Genomic DNA, 23,818 nt, shown 5'->3' on the forward strand with positions numbered 1-23,818 from the left:
TGGTCACAACATTGAAGTCATAAAATCGGATAAAAATATCAACAGTTAAATAAGACCTAATGTCCATTGCAATGGACATCAAACTTAAAAAAAAATACTGTGTTCTACAGCTCTGAAAGATCTTCAAATTAACTTTGAATATTATCACTTGATACTATTAAGATTAAAATAGGTGCAAGTTGATGATACTACCAAGAACATAACTCTGCATATAAAAGGTAAAAAAGCTGTTTAGCTGGTTAGTCATGCCTGTCTTTTGTGATGCCTGAAGCTCAATCAGATTAAGTTTTGGGTCATACTTTCATTGTGATTGGTTGATCAGGGACCAATCGGTGACCAGGCAGTACTTATATCATAAAAACAAAATCTTATTGGTTTAAACCCAAATCCATGTGATGCCCATTCCAGTGGTCGCAGGGTCTATTTTGATTCTGTGACATCTTTAATATACAAGTTTACAATGAGCTTGAAATGGTTTCTTTGTTAAAGCAGGCGTCGTCTTAAGTGCTGCTGCAAGTGTAATGGTAACAGCTGTCCCAAACATTACATCTCACACAATCTGTTAGCTGTTGTGAATGAGCAGTACTAGAGCACTTAGACAGCACTAAACAGCTGTGACATAAGAGTCACTTTCTTTTATGACCAGATGCAAAATGACTTTGGTAAAATGCTGGTAAATGCAAAATCAGAAAGTGCCTGCTGATATCACTTACAAAAAAGAAATGTATTCAAGTATGCTATTAGTATACTTCTTTTAAACTAAAAATAAAAAATATATACTTTCAGTCTCCATATGTACTTCTCAGAAATACCAAAGTTCTGTCATGAAACTCTAGATGGTGCAGGCTGATCCTGAACTCAGTCTGCTTTCAATTACATCGTTCTTTATAGGGAACAGCTTATTGGTTCCTGCTGCATTAGTAGCCAATGAGCTCGCTGCTCAACCTTCAAATACTTGGACAGCATTTGCTGTAGCAGTTGGAGCACGCTTTCAGAAACCCTCCACCTTCCCCAGCTCCACCTGTATAGATCTGCTACGGGTAATTCATGAATGCTATATTGTACAGCAGCAGCATGTCTTACTTGCTCACAGCAGTGTGTTGTTTGTGGCAGTAGCAAGTCCCGTACTTGCTCTGCAGCAATAACAGTAGCAGTAACAATAACGCCCTTTTCACACTGCAAGCTTGAGCGGTGCGTGAGTGAGTGTAACTACATCATCACTGCATCTGCAGAGACGCGCGAGTATTCACACTGGAAGTGTTTGTACAGCGTCACAGCAGCGGTTCGAAGCTACACATAAAATGAGCATTTCTTTACAAAGACAGCTATAAATTTGAGATATAAGATATATATCTGTCTGTGTAATAATGAAAAGAATGTTTATATAATATCATATTTTCTGGCTAGTTTACTTAAAACAAATGATCTCCTTCCAAGTGCTTCCGCCAAAACCGCACTTTCGTATTCTTCAAAAAGTTTACGCTGTATGTCCTACACCTTCCCTATTCTACTTACGGAAAAAATGGAACTGGTGCCGCGTTTGTTCCGTAAGTGGAATAGGGAAGGTGTAGGACATATACAGCGTAAACTTTTTGAAGAATACGAAAGTGCGGTTTTGGCAGAAGCACTTGGAAGGTGTTTATATTTGTTTATATAAAATATATATATTTACTTTTTTTTCAAAAATGACCGATCGTTTCTCTAGATAAGACTCTTATTCCTCGCCTGGTATCGTTTAAAGCCCTTTGAAGCTGCACTGAAACTGTAATTTTGACCTTCAACCATTTGGAATCCACTGAAGTCCATTATATGGAGAATAATCCTGGACTGTTTTCATCAAAAACCTTAATTTCTTTTCGACTGAAGAAATAAGGACATGAACATCTTGGATGACATGGGGGTGAGTAAATTATCAGGAAATTTTTATTTGGAAGTGAACTAATCCTTTAATGGGTAAAGCTACAGTAATGTTTTAAGCTTGTCAGCTTAAGATCCTTTCCATCTAAACTGGTTATATCTCTAGTAGTGAATGTTTTATGTGCAGTAAGATAACCATATTTATCCACTCAGTCACGCAGAACCGAAGCACAGCCATAACAACGTTCTTCCACAAAATGCATGCAGTTTTGTTTTTTAACTGCTAGAGGGCCAAAAGTTACCTAGAGTACCTTAGACTGAAATGATCAATTACCTTAAAAAAACCCTCAGATGCTAATTTCTAACATAGATTGTTTAAAAAGATCTGCTACATGGCCGATTATTTACCACATTTTACACTTATTTCTTCTGAATAGGAATCTCTCTGACTTCCTCCTTTTTACCTCATTGTTACTGGATGGGAAAAGTTTTTTGACATTGAATAGTCATTGTTGATGTTGCCTATAGGTACATGTGCTCGAACATACCATCTTTCTGATGGCAACTGGGGAAATTGTGATTCCTTGTGAAACCGAGTACAAGGTGGCACTCTCTGCTCACTCTAAGTGCAGAACACAGCATGCAACTCCAAGTAGTAATGCAGGTGTGTATCATCCCACTTTCATATCGAGTAGCAGTGCTTCCTCCTCCTCTGCAATGCCTTCTGTAACGCAACGCTGTTAATTATCCTCGTTAGCGTCTGAGTCAGCAGCGCTAGGCTAACGAGCGTTGGCTCTCATGATCTGTGCGTTTGAAAGTGATCTTCAGCAATAAAAACATGTCAGCCGACCCCTCACTGGAAAATTGCAAATTGGTGAATGTGCTGAGTGAGCGAGAATATGTTTTTTTTGTGCTGACTGTGTGCAGGCCTGTGGTGATGGATGCTGGCTTGACACAGCCTCAGTGTTTGGGCTGGGGAATAATGAGTTTCAGTGTCCCCTACGCCCAATATGCACAGACACTGAGAGCAGGAAGAGAACACTGTGGCTTTAATTAAGGCAGATCTACACACATGCACACACACACACACTGACCCAACATGATGGTGGCTCTTATTTCTGTCAGTAGTGAGTGGAGTTGTAGTCAGGTAGGGGCCGGTCCTGCAGGACTCTAATAAGGTGCTGTAATGTCAGAGTGGGTTGGTGCTTGCAGGATTTTACTCAGGGAAGACAGGAAGATTCGTATTCGCAGAGACGCTGCTAATTCATTAAAAGAACATGGCTTTTGCTGCCATTTGAAACTCAAGTGCATTACTGCATCCGGAATATCTTTATCTATAATATCTACACTACCAGTTGTTTTATATCATTAGAAAAATAAATATATGCAATTACCAATGAAGAATGTTTAAGTGTGCTGCACATTCCTCAAACTAAAAGCTTAATTAAAATAGTTTTATTTCTTATGTTGGAAACTCTCCTTTTTGTTGTATTTGTGCCTGTTGACGTCTTATTGACAATCACCAAATAATATATCGATATAAAGAAGAGATCACCCCATATAAGCACCAACATACTACAGCTTCAATTGCAAGTTCTAAGTAAAATTTTGAAAAGTGGCAACAAGAACATTGGGTAAAAATTTGATTGCATGAATCCCTACACTCTGGCATTTAACTTAACAGACCTGGAGGACTCTTGTGAAAAAGAAGTAGCATGCTGTACTTTTTACAGAAATACTGTACTTTAAAACAATATACTGAACTGAATGCAATGTTTTCAGACAATTGCATGTTAAATGCATTTAAATTAATTTAAATTTGAAATATGGTTAAAGTGTACTGCTGAATGTACTGACAAACATTTATGGTAAACTAAAATATACTTTAATGTAATTTCTATTGAAACGTATAAGTGATGTATTTAAATATATTTGTAATTACACATTTGTAATGATGATATTGTGTAGGCTAGCTAGCAAAAAGCTGTGCACCTAAAGTGCGTTCTTAGCGTCTTTGTTAGCACGCACGCCTCCCATGTTGGAAACACCAGTTCAAATCCTGCTCGTCGCAGTGCGAGTAGAACTGGAGGGGTTACATTGGTGCCGTGACCCGGATGGGAGTGAGGTTTTAGGGTGGTGAGTGTAACGGAGGCCAGCTAGTGAGAGCTGTGCAGGTAAACCTCACTCCCCTGATCTCAAGAGGTGCACTAGCGACTGATGTTAGAGGCTGCGGACTTTAGCGTCCTTGTTAGTGTGGCAGCCTCCAATGCCAGAGATGCCGGTTCGAGTCCCGTTCGGAGAGGTGCGAGTAGAACTGGAGGGGTGACATTGGTGCCGTGACCCGGATGGGAGTGAGGTTTAAAGGGGTGAGTGTAATGTAGGCCAGCTAGTAAAGAGCTGTGCAGGTAAACCTCACTCCCCTGATCTCAAGAGGCTCACCAATGACTAACACTACAGACTGCGGTCTTTAGTGTCCACCTCCTATGTCAGAAACGCAACATGTTCTCCAACCAATACGTCCATACAGGTCGTTTGTCACTTCCCTGAAATACGACCCATAGGAGCGTTTACTAATGTTGCGCCCCTATCGACAACAGGACACTTTAATTTTAATGCATTGTACCCTTTTATCTGTGTCATATTTCAGGTTTCGCGTAGCTCAATTGGTAACAATGTGCAATCATGTGATCATGCGATCGTGGTTTAGGGGTGGGGTGGGTGTAGTCGTTAATAAAAAAATGAGTTTAGGACAAACGGCAGGTAAGGGACCGTGTAAAAAGTCCACAAACTGCATTTAAATTAACACGCATTTTTATTGGTAATGATGGTCATACGCATTTCATAACGACAGACATAACACGACACTGTCATTATTTTTACGCCAGCTAGAGTGCGCATGACTTTAAAATGTAAATATAGGTCGTAATAAGGTGCTTGAAAAAACAACCTATAGGATCATTTTTTGGAGGAGGACCGTCTCCAGAAACGCTGATTTGAATCCCACTCTGAGTGGTGCGAGTAGAACCGTAACAGGGGTTACAGTCGCAATTTATTACATTTAAAATGCATTAACTTTAAATAATCAAGTACTATTGAATAACACAGTACAGTACTCTAAACAAGTAATTTACATGTGCTTTATTATGATAATAAGTGTACTTCTTTAAAGCATTATTAAAATATTTAAATGAAAACTTTTAATTTGACATTATTACAAAGTGCACTTTTTAAAAGTACTTAAGTGTGTTAAGAAACAGTCACGAAAGTGTCTCGTTAAGTACATTTAAGCAGCCTTTTATTTCATTAATATATTATCTGCAAGTACAGTCTTCTTAAAATATACTTTTTAGCACTCACATTTTCTTCAGAAAAATGTAAACAACTTTTTCTCACAATGTAGAAAAAGTTTTGTAATTAGTGCTGAAATCTGTTGGTTATGCTAACTTTCGATATATCTAACAGACAGATCTATGGCAATGCACTCAGCTTTGTGACAGGCTTATTTAGGTGAGTGCAGAGACAAATAGTCAATGTGATGAACATATCAGGGCAACAGTGAAGTCCTTCAGGGCTGAGAACCTTTTCCCCATGTTATTACCCTTTGTTCCAGAAACTACTTTCTTCATTCATCTCTCTTTCCCTGTCCCTCACCTCTCCTCCTCTTTTACCATTCTCTGTTACTTCATTCCTCACTTTGTTCTCTTATTGTTTCATCCCTTTTCTCCATGTCTACACAGTTAAGTGCATATCCGACTGCTGTGCTAATGTAGAAATAGAAGTAGAGAGACTATAATGAGAGAGAGAGAGAGAGACGGGGACGCAGAGAGAGAGAGAGACAGGGACAGAGAGACACTGACTGGCAGAAATGGATAATTAGGACAGAAAGTTTCACTGCAGTTAGCGACACAGATCAAAGGAACAAGGACATTAAGTTCCATTGTAAAGTTTTTTTCCCCTAATTGCTCTTGGTCTTTTTAAACAGTGCTTACATTTAAGCTCTTGACACCTTGCTTTAACTGCACATGGAACTCTGGCCTTCCAGCGCTGCGTAAATGTCACAATGAGTCAGAATAAACCACATATACAATGCTATGTTGTATTCTAATATGGAGTCTTATTTAAATTAGTTATCATTATGAGTATGTCCTTTTCTCGGGGCACTTTAGAAAACAGTATTATTCCTGTACATGAAAGGTCAATAGCACTAATTCATAGTGGTGGTCCTAAAATATTAAAATTAGTAGTCGCTTGTAACCAAAGCATCTTACAGTCCGCTTATTACATGGACAAAACTCCTGGAGTAGGTCAAATACAAAGCCCACCTGATCTCATGGCAATTTGTAACTATTTTATGAGTTGATGATTTAGTATGACTTTGTACAAAATAATGTATGATTAATAATGTACAATTTTTAGTGAAAACAAAAAACGAAGCATGAAGGTCCACCCCTAAACCAATCCCTCAGAAGGGCTTTTCACACTGCACTTAACCCCGGGTTATTGTCGTTCTGAACACCGCTTTTAATCCCAGGTAAAGGAGCGTTTCACACTTGTAATTTAGACACGGAAACACTGCGTGATGTAGCCTATATAAACGGTTGTTTCTGCACTGTAAAAAATGACCGTGATTTTAACAGTAAAAGACTGTAAAAATGCTGCGGTGAAAAACTGTCAATTGGTTTACAGAAAGTTTCCGTACTATATACGGTGAATAACTGTAATAGATCTAACGGTACATTTAACGGTAAAATACCGTTCAATTCACAGTTTTTGGAAGTGAAAAATAACAATTCATTGTAAAATTTACAGTGAAAAACCGTAAATTGACATTCCCACAATTCCCTGCGTGACACTTCACATTTGATATATTTTCGTTGAAATAACTCTGTTTCTTCTTAGTTTTTCTCATTTTTTTCTAATCAGTTATGTACATTAGGGTTTTATGTTACATCTAATGTTGTTAAATTAATGTTTATTGCATTTTTTAAATTTCATGCATGTTACCATGATGGTGTTTAGTGTGTGTGTGTGTGTGTGAATGACACTGTGTGCACCTTCTATATGTTAGTGTTGTCCTTCTCAGCTTGTGGAAAAGCTGCTTGTGATGAACTTTGATTCATCATGTGACTCTTATCACCACTGTGTTTGGTGACTGTCAGTGTATTATAAAGGTACAAAACAGATATTAGTACTTCATTGGGTTGGTAAATTAACATTATATCAGTTAATGAAATACGTTATTTTACCGTAAATTTAACAGATTTTTTTTTACGTTGCTACTGTATTTTTTATGGTAAAGTTCTGGCAACCACAGCTGCCGTTTTTTTACCGTAAATTTTACTGGGATTTTTTTACAGTGTGTGTATGATAGGAAAAATGTCAAACAGTGATGGAAAATGCAACAGATGGAGTGAAGAAGAGACCGTTTCATTCTTACCTGTATAGTTTGAACTTTAAAACTTTTATATATACAGATATTACAGTCAGCAATGTGTATTAAGAGGATGCTAGAATGCTGGAGCCTTAGTGTAAATGGGTCACATGCTGCATTTGTTATGTGGACAAATTTTTTAACTAGTATGGAAAATAGCTGTGTGAACATTCTTTTTTTGTGTTCCACAAAATGGTGCAAGTGTCATTTTTTATTTTTGGGCGAACAATTCTTTTAAAACAGTTACAATCAGTTTATCTGGTGGATATTACTTTGCAGTTTGTAACACTGGTTCATATTCTGATTAAAATGACACTGTTATTGTTAAGTATACCATCAAGAGAAAAACAGAAAAACAGCTTCACTGACGAGGAAGAGTTATTCTGGTCGGTTAAATCATTGTCCTGTTGCCTATTATGGCTTTAAGACTCTGAATCATTACGTTGTTTCAGCTAATACCCAATATTGAACCAACAATCATTTTACCGAGGTCAAACTCAAAATCTATCCCTGTTTATCTGTTTGCAAATGACAGGCTCTTTCCTGCCAGCTCTGACTTGAACCAATTTAATTATGGCTCGTTAAGGTGCTGAGCGGTTAGCACAAGCCTATCGACAAGCGGGAAGGACACGCTAATTAAAGGCCATTTAAATGTTTATCCCGAAGCAGTAATGAAGAGACACTTATCATTTAAATGCTGTTTGGAGCATATCCCTCTCTCTCCCTCTACAGGGGCTTGTGGGAATGAATCCCTGTGGAATTCCTAATGCAGTGGGAGGACATGCTCGTCAGGTTCACGGTTAACGGCACCTAAATATTACAGAGTTCATGATGTTTTGGACAATGGAAAGAAAAAACATTCGAAAATCATGCTTGTTGCATGATTATCTGATGGCACTATGTAATCCCTGGAAAACCTTGTCCTACATTTCTTTTTTATCCAGATGTGATGTGACTGCGCCCATAAACAGCTCATCAGGTAATTCTCAGTCAAAGTAAAGGTGTTATACATGCGATTACAGACATGAAACATAAGCATATATGATTTTATTTATTTCTCACATTTTTTTAATAATTAATCACACTAATAAACATGTTATATTGAAAGACCTCATAATAACACATCCATATCACAACAGCACAGAAATTTGAGCAACTGAGGCTGTATGTGCATTGGAAAGGACTGTGATTGTATATGTTAAAAGCAGAATAGTTGAACTAAAGGCATCAGTCATGGCCTCAAACACACTCTAATCTCAGTGCATCCATTCATTCTCCAAATTGGTTGTCCTGTGTCTAGGACTTTAGGCCCATCCATGTCAAGTCAAGTCACATTTATTTCTATAGTGCTTCATACAGTACAGATTGTTTCAGTGATAAACAGGAACATTATACAGTGATGCAAACAGAGTTTAATTCTGCTGTAAAGCAACTCTAAAAAGACAGTAGTAAAATCCAGTGCAGGGCTAACATACATACAGTAATAACAACGTAATTACAATACTATTACAATGTATTAGTTCTGTTAAAGAATCCAAAGAGACCAAAAACAAACATTTGTATGCTATCTTGAAATAATTCAGCATACAAAGTAATATAGACAACAACAACAATGCGCATTAACTTTTAAAATTGTAACATATTTAGAATTTTAGCATGTGCAAGATGATAATGCATCAGCCAATGTGTTATTAAGGGTAAATAAACAGAACATTTGCAAATTGAGTTGTCATAGCACAAAATGTAAAATTATTATTATTTAAATTATTTAAAAATATTGCCACTGCTAGGGTAAAATGACCCTCTTCCTGGGGCAAGGAGCCATTTATGGAATGTGTGGAGAAAAGAGATTCATCTGAATGGTACATTTTTCATATATGGAGACACTAAAGGGATATGGTGTGGAAACAAAAATGAAAAATGATATGTTAATACTTTTGTGTTCTCTTGCAAATGTTTTGCATTTGCTCGCAAAACTTTGGAGTTCTTTGCAAGTGAACAAAAAGTTTCTCGGGAGAACACAGAACTTTTTAGAGGCAACACAAAAGCATTAAAATATATTTTTTTCTCCCATCCCATATTTCTTCTACCATCATGTCCCTTTAGGGGCTCTGTAATTCTATGACTTCCTGTATATACAGGCATAAATAATTACATATTAAATTGCCCATATTTTTAATTGAATATGCTGAAATAGCAACACTTTGAATACAAATTGAATCATTTCATTCATTTACATTTACCCGATGTAATGAATAGCAAAAATGTCTGAAAAGTACATGTAACTCATGCACTTATTGAATAATAACCCCATGCATTACCGTAAATATTAAATATAAAATAACATTAGTAACAACATGCCACATCTCACACACCCAACACGACACCGTTTTCAACTAAAAACGCAAAACTTTTTATGCATTTTGGCCATTCAATTATAAAACAACAGTGTTTTTGGTCATCATTGGTCTGGGGAGTTTGCTATGTATTTTCCACTGCACAAGAGGCGTGATCAACGAGCATTATTCATGCAATTAGATAGTCCTTCAACCAATCAGATCAACGATCCGGGTGACGTACTTTGCAGAGCGACGCGAAAACTCCAGACAGTTTTAGTTTGCATTGGTTTGTAGCATTGATCATCGGTTTGCAGAAGCAGCAATGGCATCGAGCGATTTTTGCAGGTTGTGCAAAAAAAACAAAACATGAAAGTGAGTGGTATTTACACCCACTCGAGCAATTTGTTTGCTAAACTAAAGAAGTTATTCAGCATCGTCGAGAGGATAAAAGGAATTGGATTGACGGTCGTGCTTGCCGTCGCTTCTCTATCTTCATCGTGTTATACCCGCCAATATCGAGCAAGGTGGATAAAGCCAGTCTGTGATTGGTTCCCGCAAAAGTGTAACAGAAACAGTAGAAATGAATGTACTGGTTTCCAGACTGAGTTGCCGGGCGAAATCAAATTGCCGGCAGATCAGGCTGGGTTTACCCAGTCTAGTGTTTTGGGGGCCTGAAAATGCAGACTTTTGAAAATAGGTTTCAAAGAGCAAGTTTTTGAAAATCATACCGTTATTGTCTCCGTGTAAACTACAAAAATGAATTTGTGACATCATGCACATGCTTATTACATGTTCAGTCTGTAGGCATGTATAGTGTTTATTTACAAAGTGACATCGCCAACTACTGGCCTGGCATGAATAATACAGCATTTTTAATAGTTTTCACGGATCTGCGTGAATAAAGAACATTTTGACAGTGTTGTCGTCTGTATTTGGAAAGGGCAAAGGAAAAACTTTTCCATTTTTAGTGCACCATGGTCATGTAAACATACCCTCACTCTAACTCGAATACTGATCACCTGCACCTGTCCCTTATCAGCATGCCAACAGTAAAAGAGCACACACCTCACCAACACACAGTCACTCTTTGTCTGGTCTCCAATGTGAATATTAGACTCCTTACCCGCTCTACTCACCTGTTATATCTCCTGTGATCTCCTTGTGAAACTCCAGTGATCTCCCTGTTAATCTCCAGCCCTCTTCCTGTGATACTCCAGCGATCTCCTGTTATCTAGCCTACCTGACTATTTACTATACTCCACTAAGAGGTGTGTGCTGTCCCCATTCATCACACTCCTACCACCAACAATACTCTGTCACCCTGGTAAAGAGAAAGAGATTCTGTTATTCAGTATCCATCTGCTTAATATTACTCTGGCTTACTCCATTACTCACACACATAACTGCTCTGCTTCTCTGTCAATAAATACCTGTTTGGGTTGAACTTACTCACTGTCTCCGAGTCTGGTATTCCCTGACACTTGGGTCCTTCTGTCCCAATTACTTCAAAATAAAAACAGCATATTTTACTCCACAAATCTAAAAACATTGTATCCACAAATCACTCATTAACAGACACAAAAAACTTTGATATTCAGCATTATATACAGTAATGTCACAGATCACTATTTTCCAGAAACACACAATTAGATCAATTAACCCCAAAACTGTGTTGACTGACTAAATCTTACAAACGTTGATATTCAGACGAAATTACAAAATTAAAAAGATCATAGACACTCATCAACTGTGTTGAGATTTTGTGCCATTGTATTCATAAAAATTAATAATTAAAAGTGGGGGGTCATTTTACTCCACCTTATACCCTACTAGTATGTGGCATTTCAGTAAGAATTAAATTACAATACAATATAGTATTTCTGTCATGACAACTCTCGGAGTGTTTGGCATGGTAATGAATATGACAATGTTGATATGTTTGGTCTTGGCGAAAAAGATCTGCTACGCTGCTGCTGCTGTTATTGCTGCATCCGCTGTTGTTGCTTCTGCTACCGTTGGTTATTGTTGCTGCTGTTATTGCTGCTGCTGCTACTGTTGGTCATTGTTGTTGCTGTTATTGCTGCTGCTGTTGGTTATTGTTGCTGCTGTTATTGCTGCTGCTGCTGTTGGTTATTGTTACTGCTGTTATTGCTGCTGCTGCTACTGTTGGTCATTGTTGTTGCTGTTATTGCTGCTGCTGTTGGTTATTGTTGCTGCTGTTATTGCTGCCACTGTTGGTTATTGTTACTGCTGTTATTGCTGCTGCTGCTGTTGGTTATTGTTACTGCTGTTATTGCTGCTGCTGTTGTTGGTTATTGTTACTGCTGTTATTGCTGCTGCTGCTGTTGTTGGTTATTGCTGTTGCTGTTATTGCTGCTGCTGTTGGTTATTGTTACTGCTGTTATTGCTGCTGCTGTTGTTGGTTATTGCTGTTGCTGTTATTGCTGCTGCTGTTGGTTATTGTTGCTGCTGTTATTGCTGCCACTGTTGGTTATTGTTACTGCTGTTATTGCTGCTGCTGTTGTTGTTGCTGCTACTGTTGGTTAATGTTGCTGCTGTTATTGCTACTGCTGTTGGTTATTGTTGCTGCTGTTATTGCTGCCACTGTTGGTTATTGCTGTTGCTGTTATTGCTGCTGCTGTTGGTAATTGTTGCTGCTGTTATTGCTGCCACTGTTGGTTATTGTTACTGCTGTTATTGCTGCTGCTGCTGCTGCTGTTGTTGTTGTTGCTGCTACTGTTGGTTAATGTTGCTGCTGTTATTGCTACTGCTGTTGGTTATTGCTGCTGCTGTTGGTTATTTCTGCTGCTGTTGGTTATTGTTGTTGCTGCTGTTATTGCTGCTGCTGCTGCTGCTGTTGGTTATTGTTACTGCTGTTATTGCTGCTGCTGCTGTTGCTGCTACTGTTGGTTATTATTACTGCTGTTATTTCTGCTGCTGTTGGTTATTGTTGCTGCTGTTATTGCTGCTGCTGCTGTTGGTTATTGTTACTGCTGTTATTACTGCTGCTGCTGTTGTTGTTGCTGCTACTGTTGGTTATTGTTACTGCTGTTATTGCTGCTGCTGCTGCTGCTGCTACTGTTGGTTATTATTACTGCTGTTATTGCTGCTGCTGTTGGTTATTGTTGCTGCTGTTATTGCTGCTGCTGCTGTTGGTTATTGTTACTGCTGTTATTGCTGCTGCTGTTGGTTATTGTTGCTGCTGTTATTGCTGCTGCTGCTGTTGGTTATTGTTACTGCTGTTATTGCTGCTGCTGCTGCTGCTGTTGTTGTTGCTGCTACTGTTGGTTAATGTTGCTGCTGTTATTGCTACTGCTGTTGGTTATTGCTGCTGCTGTTGGTTATTGCTGCTGCTGTTGGTTATTGTTGTTGCTGCTGTTATTGCTGCTGCTGTTGGTTATTGTTACTGCTGTTATTGCTGCTGCTGCTGCTGTTGCTGCTACTGTTGGTTATTATTACTGCTGTTATTGCTGTTGCTGTTGGTTATTGTTATTGTTGCTGCTGTTATTGCTGCTGCTGTTGGTTATTGTTACTGCTGTTATTGCTGCTGCTGCTGTTGGTTATTGTTACTGCTGTTATTGCTGCTGCTGCTGCTGTTGTTGTTGCTGCTACTGTTGGTTAATGTTGCTGCTGTTATTGCTACTGCTGTTGGTTATTGCTGCTGCTGTTGGTTATTGCTGCTGCTGTTGGTTATTGTTGTTGCTGCTGTTATTGCTGCTGCTGTTGGTTATTGTTACTGCTGTTATTGCTGCTGCTGCTGCTGTTGCTGCTACTGTTGGTTATTATTACTGCTGTTATTGCTGTTGCTGTTGGTTATTGTTATTGTTGCTGCTGTTATTGCTGCTGCTGTTGGTCATTGTTACTGCTGTTATTGCTGCTGCTGCTGCTGTTGTTGTTGCTGCTACTGTTGGTTATTGTTGCTGCTGTTATTGCTGTTGGTTATTGTTGCTGTTGGTTATTGTTGCTGCTGTTATTGCTGCTGATGCTGTTGTTGTTTCTGCTACTGTTGGTTATTGTTACTGCTGTTATTGCTGCTGCTGTTTTGGTTATTATTGCTGCTGCTGATGCTGTTATTATTGATACTGCTACTGTTGGTTATTGCTGCTGCTGATGCTGTTATTATTGATGCTGCTACTGTTGGTTATTGCTGCTGCTGTTATTGCTGCTGCTGCTGTTGGTTATTGCTGCCACTGTTGGTTAATGTTGCTGCTGTTATTGCTGCTGCTGTTGGTTATTGCTGCCACTGTTGGTTAATGTTGCTGCTGTTATTGCTGCTGCTGCTGCTGTTATTATTGCTGCTGCTGCTATTATTGATGCTGCTACTATTGGTTATTGCTGCTGCTGTTATTGCTGCTGCTGCTGTTGGTTAATGCTGCTGCTGTTGGTTAATGTTGCTGCTGTTATTGCTGCTGCTGATGCTGTTATTATTGCTGCTGCTGCTATTATTGATGCTGCTACTGTTGGTTATTGTTGCTGTTGTTATTGCTGCTGCTGTTATTGCTGCTGCTGTTATTATTGCTGATGTTGTTGTTGTTGATGCTGTTATTATTGCTGCTGATGGTTATTGTTGCTGCTGTTATTGCTGCTGCTGCTGTTGGTTATTGTTACTGCTGTTATTACTGCTGCTGCTGTTGTTGTTGCTGCTACTGTTGGTTATTGTTACTGCTGTTATTGCTGCTGCTGCTGCTGCTGCTACTGTTGGTTATTATTACTGCTGTTATTGCTGCTGCTGTTGGTTATTGTTGCTGCTGTTATTGCTGCTGCTGCTGTTGGTTATTGTTACTGCTGTTATTGCTGCTGCTGTTGGTTATTGTTGCTGCTGTTATTGCTGCTGCTGCTGTTGGTTATTGTTACTGCTGTTATTGCTGCTGCTGCTGCTGCTGTTGTTGTTGCTGCTACTGTTGGTTAATGTTGCTGCTGTTATTGCTACTGCTGTTGGTTATTGCTGCTGCTGTTGGTTATTGCTGCTGCTGTTGGTTATTGTTGTTGCTGCTGTTATTGCTGCTGCTGTTGGTTATTGTTACTGCTGTTATTGCTGCTGCTGCTGCTGCTGTTGCTGCTACTGTTGGTTATTATTACTGCTGTTATTGCTGTTGCTGTTGGTTATTGTTATTGTTGCTGCTGTTATTGCTGCTGCTGTTGGTTATTGTTACTGCTGTTATTGCTGCTGCTGCTGTTGGTTATTGTTACTGCTGTTATTGCTGCTGCTGCTGCTGTTGTTGTTGCTGCTACTGTTGGTTAATGTTGCTGCTGTTATTGCTACTGCTGTTGGTTATTGCTGCTGCTGTTGGTTATTGCTGCTGCTGTTGGTTATTGTTGTTGCTGCTGTTATTGCTGCTGCTGTTGGTTATTGTTACTGCTGTTATTGCTGCTGCTGCTGCTGTTGCTGCTACTGTTGGTTATTATTACTGCTGTTATTGCTGTTGCTGTTGGTTATTGTTATTGTTGCTGCTGTTATTGCTGCTGCTGTTGGTCATTGTTACTGCTGTTATTGCTGCTGCTGCTGCTGCTGCTGCTGTTGTTGTTGCTGCTACTGTTGGTTATTGTTGCTGCTGTTATTGCTGTTGGTTATTGTTGCTGTTGGTTATTGTTGCTGCTGTTATTGCTGCTGATGCTGTTGTTGTTGCTGCTACTGTTGGTTATTGTTACTGCTGTTATTGCTGCTGCTGTTTTGGTTATTATTGCTGCTGCTGATGCTGTTATTATTGATACTGCTACTGTTGGTTATTGCTGCTGCTGATGCTGTTATTATTGATGCTGCTACTGTTGGTTATTGCTGCTGCTGTTATTGCTGCTGCTGCTGTTGGTTATTGCTGCCACTGTTGGTTAATGTTGCTGCTGTTATTGCTGCTGCTGTTGGTTATTGCTGCCACTGTTGGTTAATGTTGCTGCTGTTATTGCTGCTGCTGCTGCTGTTATTATTGCTGCTGCTGCTATTATTGATGCTGCTACTATTGGTTATTGCTGCTGCTGTTATTGCTGCTGCTGCTGTTGGTTAATGCTGCTGCTGTTGGTTAATGTTGCTGCTGTTATTGCTGCTGCTGATGCTGTTATTATTGCTGCTGCTGCTATTATTGATGCTGCTACTGTTGGTTATTGCTGCTGCTGTTATTGCTGCTACTGTTGGTTATTGTTGCTGTTGTTATTGCTGCTGCTGTTATTATTGCTGATGTTGTTGTTGTTGATGCTGTTATTATTGCTGCTGATGGTTATTGTTGCTGCTGTTATTGCTGCTCCTGCTGTTGTTATTGTTGTTGCTGATGTTGTTATTAATGCTGTTGTTATTGGTGCTGCTGTTGCTGCAGAGCAGGTACGAGAGTTGAGATACTGCTGTGAGCAAGTAAGACATGCTGCTGCTGTATAATACAACATGAATTACCCATAGCAGATCTATACAGGTGGAGATGGGGAAGGTGTAGGGTTTCTGAAAGTGCACTGCAACTGCTATGGCAAAAGCTGACCAAGTATTTGAAGTGGTTGAGCAGCGAGCTCATTGGCTACTGATACAGCAGGAACCAATCATGATGTTGTTGCAAGCAGATTGAGTTAAGGACCTATCAGCCTGCGCCATCTAGAGTTTCATGACAGAACTTTGTATTTAAATGTTGGTCAGACAATGAATTTATATTATATTATATTATATTATATTATATTATATTATATTATATTATATTATATTATATTATATTATATTAATTATATTATATTATATTATGTTATATTATATTATATTATATTATATTATATTATATTATATTATATTATATCCAACAACTAAAATCTTAAAACAATAGGTATGCGATGGTGTTTGTCACTTATGTCAGGACAGTAAAATAACCTTTGCTTACCCGACACTTTCTTTGCAACCACACAAACACAATAAACAAGCTCCGACATCTCTATTTCATATTAGCCAAACTGAAATCAATGTGGCACATTTGTCTTTATTACTGAAATAAATAGCTTTTTCATTATGCTGTGATCTCTCCCTCTCCCTCTCTCTGCTTCTGTTGCCATTACTTAAGGGCTCTCCTTGGGCCTGAGAGGCCTCTATCCCAATGTCATTCATTTGCCACCAGCAGTAACAAGCCTCTAACAGTTTAGAGACAGACCGTATAAGCAGCCATTTCCTCTTGTGAAGGGAGGAGAGATTGAGGAGAAGGGAGAGAGAAATCGAGAGGAGGAAGGGAGATGATCGAGAAGCTAAAATGAGGAGAGGCCACCACAAAAGAAAACTGAGGAGGATGTATATTTGCATTTTCTGTGGCTCAGCCAGCCTCTGTCCGCCTGTAAGCGGCAGGCCGTTTGTGTGTGTGTGTGCGTGTGTGTGATTCATGGGCCTGACAGATGCCGGGTGCAGCTGGCTCTGTCCTTGATCGGCCCTGTAGCCTGGACAGCGCTGTCATTCACCATTGCCCAAATTATCTCTGTATTGACTGCACAACCCTCTGTGACAGCAACGTAATGGCTAATTACCCAGGATGCTTTGGGTACTTTCAAACCCCAACAGAAACAGAGCGAGTGAGCGAGTTTCTGTTCTCAGAGTCAGGAAATAAAGCTTGAATGTACAGAAAGAGAAGAGAAAGGATGCAAAGAAAACAGACAGTATTCAATAGTGCATTATGCTGTGATATTTAAATGAGCTCGACACTGACCATCTGATGCATGTTGCACAGAAAATCATAGGTTTCAATCAGATTAGCTGGCTGTGGCTTCTAGTAGTCATACATACACTTTTTCCAAAGAAAGTCATGGCTCTGTCCCAAATTTGTGGAAAAAATGTATAGAAATGTATAATGTTAATGTTTATAATACCTAATAATACACATCACACTCTAAAAAATGCTGGGTTAAAAACAACCCAAGTTGGGTTGAAAATGGACAAACCCAGCGACTGGGTTGTTTTAACCCAGCGGTTGGGTTAAATGTTTGCCCAACCTGCTGGGTAGTTTTATTTAAACCAACTATTGTTTAAAAATTGCTATATGGCTAGCTTAAAATGAACCCAAAATAGTTGGGAAATTAAAAACCAGATGCAATTAGAGGCAACAATAATAGACAAAAGGTGAATGTTTATTAATAAGCTTTAATATTTTATTAATATAAATCTAATAGTTTAATAGTTTATTAATATAAATTTATTAATAAGCAATTTAATAAATGTTTATTGTTTAATAATTATTCAATGAACATTAATAAATGTTAATTTCCAACATACTTTGGGTTAATTTTAATTAAGCAATACAGTAATTTTTAAACAATAGTTGAGTTAAATAAAACTACCCAGCAGGTTGGGCAAACATTTAACCCAATCGCTGGGTTTAACAACCCAATCGCTGGGTTTGTCCATTTTCAACCCAACTTGGGTTGTTTTTAACCCAGCATTTTTTAGAGTGCAGAGTCAGTGAAATAAGCAGTACTTATTTTGGACACTACAAACTACGTGTATAGTTTTTTGTATTTTTCATCTTTTTTAAAAAAATTAAATATTTTTAATATTTACTTTAAACTTAACATACGGAGCGCCTAAAGGGACATGATGGAATAAAATATATATTTCAATGCTTTTGCATTCGCTCGCAAAATTTTTGTGTTCTTTACCAGCGAACGCAAAGTTTCGAGATTTGCGAGAGAACGCAAAAACATTCACAAATCATTTTTCCTCCTATCTCATATTTTTTTCCTTCACCTCCGTATCTGGGCTCCATATTAACAGATTTAATATGTACTATATTTTGTGTGATATTTACCTTGTTCTGTGGGTCAGTGACAAGATGTTTGACAATTTATTTGACAATTGGACAATTTATTTGGATTGAACTTAAATTTACAGCTTTCACACAGGAAATTCTGGAAATGTCAATTTACAGTTTTCATTGTAAATTATAAGATGACTTGTTATTTTTTACTTCCATTTACTGTAAATTTAATGTTTTACTGTAAACAACAACAACAACAACAACAACTACAAATGTGCTGTTAGATTTACTACAGTTTTTCACTGTATATAAGGATTTTTCATTTTCTTTATCGTAGACACTCTTATATGCAGTTAATCCTTGTACGACCATTTGTGGCATTATTAGCATCACCGACCAATTTATTGCACACCAATCTGTTGGTAACATCAGTTTCAGATTTAATCACCCTGAAATGTCATGAAATAAAGAGCAACACTGTTGACCAGTTTTTATGCTGATTATAAAGAGTGTTGCTCGGTGACTCAAGTGACCTATTAACTCCTTCACATCTACTAAAAAGTCAAACATATAAATGATTGTTTTCTATTTGTCTGTCGTGTAGATGTCAAGAGCTCAGTTACAGTGTCCCAACAATGACTTCTGACTATGGAAGTAAATTAATGACAAATGTTTTTAAAATAAAAATCTTGTCGAATTGAGATAAATATGTGTTGCATTAACCGTCCTTGCATTTTAATGCATTGTATTTTTAAGGCTTGCATTTTAATTGGCAATATAATTACAATATATTTATATTATATATTATAGTTATATTTAAGTGAAATCTGAAAGGTGAAATATAAATAACTGAATTTTTAATAATGAAAATGTGTGTGAAATGTTTTGAAGTGATATATTTATAGCTTAAATATATAACCATGTTGAATTTCAGCCCATAAAAATGCAAGCCCTAAAATTACATGTATTAAAATGCAAGCATGGTTAATGCAACACACAAATATATATATATATATATATATATATATATATATATATATATATATATATATATATATATAATATTTATTTATTTATTTATTTATTTATTTTCAATTAGTGCAATTCAGCAAACCTTTTTGTTTCAAAAACATTTGTCATTAAATTTCTTCTGACCACTGTAACATTTTCAGTTATAGGATCAGTGTCTCACACCAGTTTGCAGTTCTCACAGATGTGAAAAATAAAATCTCTACTAGTCAAGAAAATAAATCCAAACTTTCTAAGCATTCATAGATTCTCTCGAATGCACAGGACAGATGACTGTCAGAAAAAGACACAACTTAAAAAGTAAAACGGCTCCAAATCATCAGAAAGAGACACACAGAGAGAGGGGAAGAGGGAGAGGAAGAAGGTGAGGGAATAGAGGGTACTAAATCCCACTCTGACTGTTAGGGAAGATGATGAGATCCCGAGAGGATGGACAGAGCGCAGAGAGAGAGAAAAAGAGGCAGAGAGTGAAGGAGCAGCCTCCTCACACAAAAGAACAGCCAGGCATTCGCCACAGTCTGTCCTGGCCTGCCATTAGCAGCACTCCAGCACTAATTACAGACACAAGAAAACGCAGTGCCACCTCTGCCCTGTACCAACACACAGCAGTGCCGGGGAAAACACTTCAGACTTGCCTTCAAGCTTCTCATAACTTACAGTAGTTAAGCTCCTTTAAAGATGCCCTTTAAAAAATGGTTAGCTACATTTTATGCCTTCTAACAAGAACAAGCTTGTTATATTGAGGGGACAATTATCTCTTTAAGACTATCCAATGATATATTTTTTCATTTAATCGGAGCTGTATTTTCTGGCACAAAAAGAGGGTTTTTGAATGAATGAGTCTGAATTAGGATATCTAATTTAATGAGCAGTACACAGGTAAATCTAAATTAAATAGCACATGGGAGACTATTCAGGCACACACACTGACTAACTTTTTTTAAGTCAATTGTGTGCACAAAAAGCACGGGTGCTGAAGGTGCTTCGTCATCTTCCAGCGTCAAATTTTCACATGCACATATTTGTTATATATGCGGCACATTTATGAACATGTCAAACGTATGACTAAAACATACTGCTATACTATGTAAGGTCACAATACAAGGCACAAATTTGCATTTTTTCTATGCATTTGAATTTGAAAATAGATGCCATTTTGCATTAGTTGGTACAATGAAAACAATTTAGTGTACAAACATTTTTCACTCAAAAATTGCTAGCAAATTTCACAAATAATCAGTGGCGGCTCATCAGGGGAGGCACAGCCTACCCAAAATTTTGAAGATGAAAATGGGAGAAAGACGATTTAATGTTAATAAATTTCCAGACCCAGTGCCAGCATGGAGAGTTAGTGTTATAGATTTCCATGAAAGAGTTTCAGTTTATGTGTCGCTTGCAACAACCTATTCGTCCCAGCATAAACGCTCCAGATAAATTATTTGTTATTAAGTGTCTAAGTTCACCAACCACTGTTAATTTTAACAGAAATGCAAGCATACTGTATGCATGATTTAGCATGGCAGCCAATAAAAATAATAATAACAATTGCCTTACCTAATGCAGCAAAATCCTGCATCTGTGCTCTTTTAAAACGACAGAAGTGATAGGCTAGGAGAGTGAAACTATAATTATATTTTCATGCTGTATGTGTCATTTTCTTTTTTACATTATAGGCCAGATTTACTAACACCAACGCAAACCCTCTTTTTGGCATTAAAAAACTACCGTCAGGATTTACTAAAGACACACATAGTGAAAAATTAACGCTGGAAAGGGTTATTTTTGTGGCTGACCTTATTTCATATGCATTTGTAGAAGTTTCGCTTTCAGACGCAAAATTTAGGGAGGAGAGTATTTAAATGAATCATGCAAGGTGATGTACTAAGGTTTGCAATAGTCAGTTTACTGGTATTTGCACCTAAAAGTACAATTAGTGTGCCTGCTCTATTTTAAAATTCACACGCAACCACTGCAAATAATTACAAAGAATCGACAAGTAACACATTGAATTAAATGTGACATTACATAGAAAGAAATAATTTTCTTGTAAAACAAATAATGTTTGTTATATTGACAACTTTGATATACAGTATATTGTCACAATCACCAGCTGAAGTGCCCCTGATATCCACCAGAGGGCACTCCTCCCCAGTCCATTGCCATATCATCATGAACTGCATTCCCCATAATCCATTGCCTGGACTCATTATGTGTCATTCCTTTCAGCTGTGTCTCATTATCTGGTTAACTCTGTCTGTTTAAGCCCTGTTTAATCTGTCACTCATTGCAAAGTCTTGTATGTGTTACTGCTGCATTTCTGAGCGCTCCTCTGGTTTGGTGTTCCATTTCGTCGTCTTCTTCTTCTTCTTTTTTTTTCTGGACCCTTTGCCTGTTTTCTGGACAGTGCTGCCAATTAAGTAATTTTTCCCTCGTTAGATTTAGCGATTTCCCTGCCCCTTTTGAGACTTTTTTTTCAAAAGCCTAGTGACAAATCTAGCAACTTCTTGGACAAACCTTATCTATAGATTCCGTGACTTGCCCACTGATCAATATTGACTCACTAGTATGACGACATTTAGCGACATTTAGCGACCAGTTTTAGCTACTTTCAGCTGAAAGCAATTGGCAAGACTGAGTTTCCTGCCTGGTGCTTGTTTTGGGTTGTTTGCACGTGTTAATGACCTCTTGCCTGTTTATTGGATTACATTTTTGGGTTACCCTTTATAAATGCTGCATTTGGATCCTCAACCTTGTGTCTCAGAGCAGTTTTGTAACATATATATATAGTTTAGTGTACAAAGGGAAATGGATTGCATTTAAATGTGCAATTAATGTATTTTGACAACTAATAGAAATGTTGAACATTTAATGTATAATTTATTTGTAAGCTTTTGACCTTACAATCTAACCTAGAATTACTAATAAGAGAACACTGACATGACTATCCAATGATATATTTTATCATTTAATCTGAGCTTTTTCTGGCACAAAAAGAGGGTTTTTGAACGAATGAATCTGAATTAGGGTATCTAATTTAATGAGCAGTACATGAGAACAGATCAATCGAAATTAAATGCATTTATATAATTCAATGTGATGAACAGCAGCATTTAACTAAAATATTTAGTTATAATAAAGCACAGCATCCAGCATTTTGTTGAAGAGAACAAGCAATTACTGAAGAGAGCATTGATTATATCCACCGTTTTCCTGAGTAAACGAGGATTACAACTTCCGATTGGATGCTGTCCTGTTCTGGTCTCCGTAGCATACATAACAGCAATAAATTCTTGGAAAGTACGTGTTTTGAGCACCAGCAAATCTGAAGAGTATGTATACGGCGCCGTATGCCTTGCATTTTATGCTAAACTGGCAAGAGAAAATGAGTATGGTTTGCAGCACTTAAGTTAAAATATTCCCCAAAGAGTGTTTTAATCACTTTGAGGACAAAATCCCACAAACTTCATCCCGATCGGGAGTTGAATGTAGGATATGAGCGCTCATATGTTTTCAGTGCAGCTAACTTTGGATAGCTTCATGTACGCACTTGTTAAACTTTGATGAGTGAGGCGCTGATAAAAGACAGTCATTACATGATGGCACTGTGGAGCAATGCGCTTTATAAACCATTTTCATAGGTTTATCATTACATTATCAGTTTGGAAAATGCACTAATTTGACTAGAAACACCAGAGACCGGAAATATAAAGCATCATTTCACTACAAGTCGGGCGAGACTTCCGCGTTCAGAAAAAGGTGGATATAACTCAACTAATCTTTGACTGTGTAGTTATCGGTATGTCTCATCCATGAGGATGGGGGTGTCGAGAACCAGAACTGAGCTGAGAAAGCAAGCTGAACTTCAGATGTGCTGTAGTGTGAGCTTCTTTTCTCTTAATATGTCTGGAGGTGAGGAATAAGACAAAATATAGCTGCGAGCAGCGATGGCGGGCCCAAGCCCGGTGGCACCGCCACCCCGGTGGCTTCAGGGCAACTGTGCACAGCGGGCAATAGGCACTTAAAACGGTTAAACATCAAAGGACTATGTCAAATTCACTCCACATTTACTGCACTACAAGGTGCCACTATAGAGCCCCTCCTCCCTGCCCATTTTCAAAGGATTACATGTGCCAAGTTTTAACATTATTCTGATGAATTTTGAAGCAAATCAGGTAAAAATAAGAGGGTGATCTCAATGTATGCTGAAAGTGACACATTTTCTGCTTCCAGTTGGTGGCGCTATGACTTTGAATCACAATAGTCACATCCATGTGATCAGCCTTGTACAACGAAGACTAAGCCGAAGTTTCATCAAAATCAATTAATGTATGCAGAAGTTATAACACTTTGTTTCCCTTTTCTTGCCATAAATTCGTTGCCTCGCCACGGCCAAACCGTTTGAGATATCCAAAATCCGTTTGCAATTAAACAACTTCAATGTGTTAGCAACAAGTTAAAAAAAG

Source organism: Megalobrama amblycephala, linkage group LG6 (genome assembly GCF_018812025.1).
Source record: "Megalobrama amblycephala isolate DHTTF-2021 linkage group LG6, ASM1881202v1, whole genome shotgun sequence".
Taxonomy (NCBI): Eukaryota; Metazoa; Chordata; class Actinopteri; order Cypriniformes; family Xenocyprididae; genus Megalobrama; species Megalobrama amblycephala.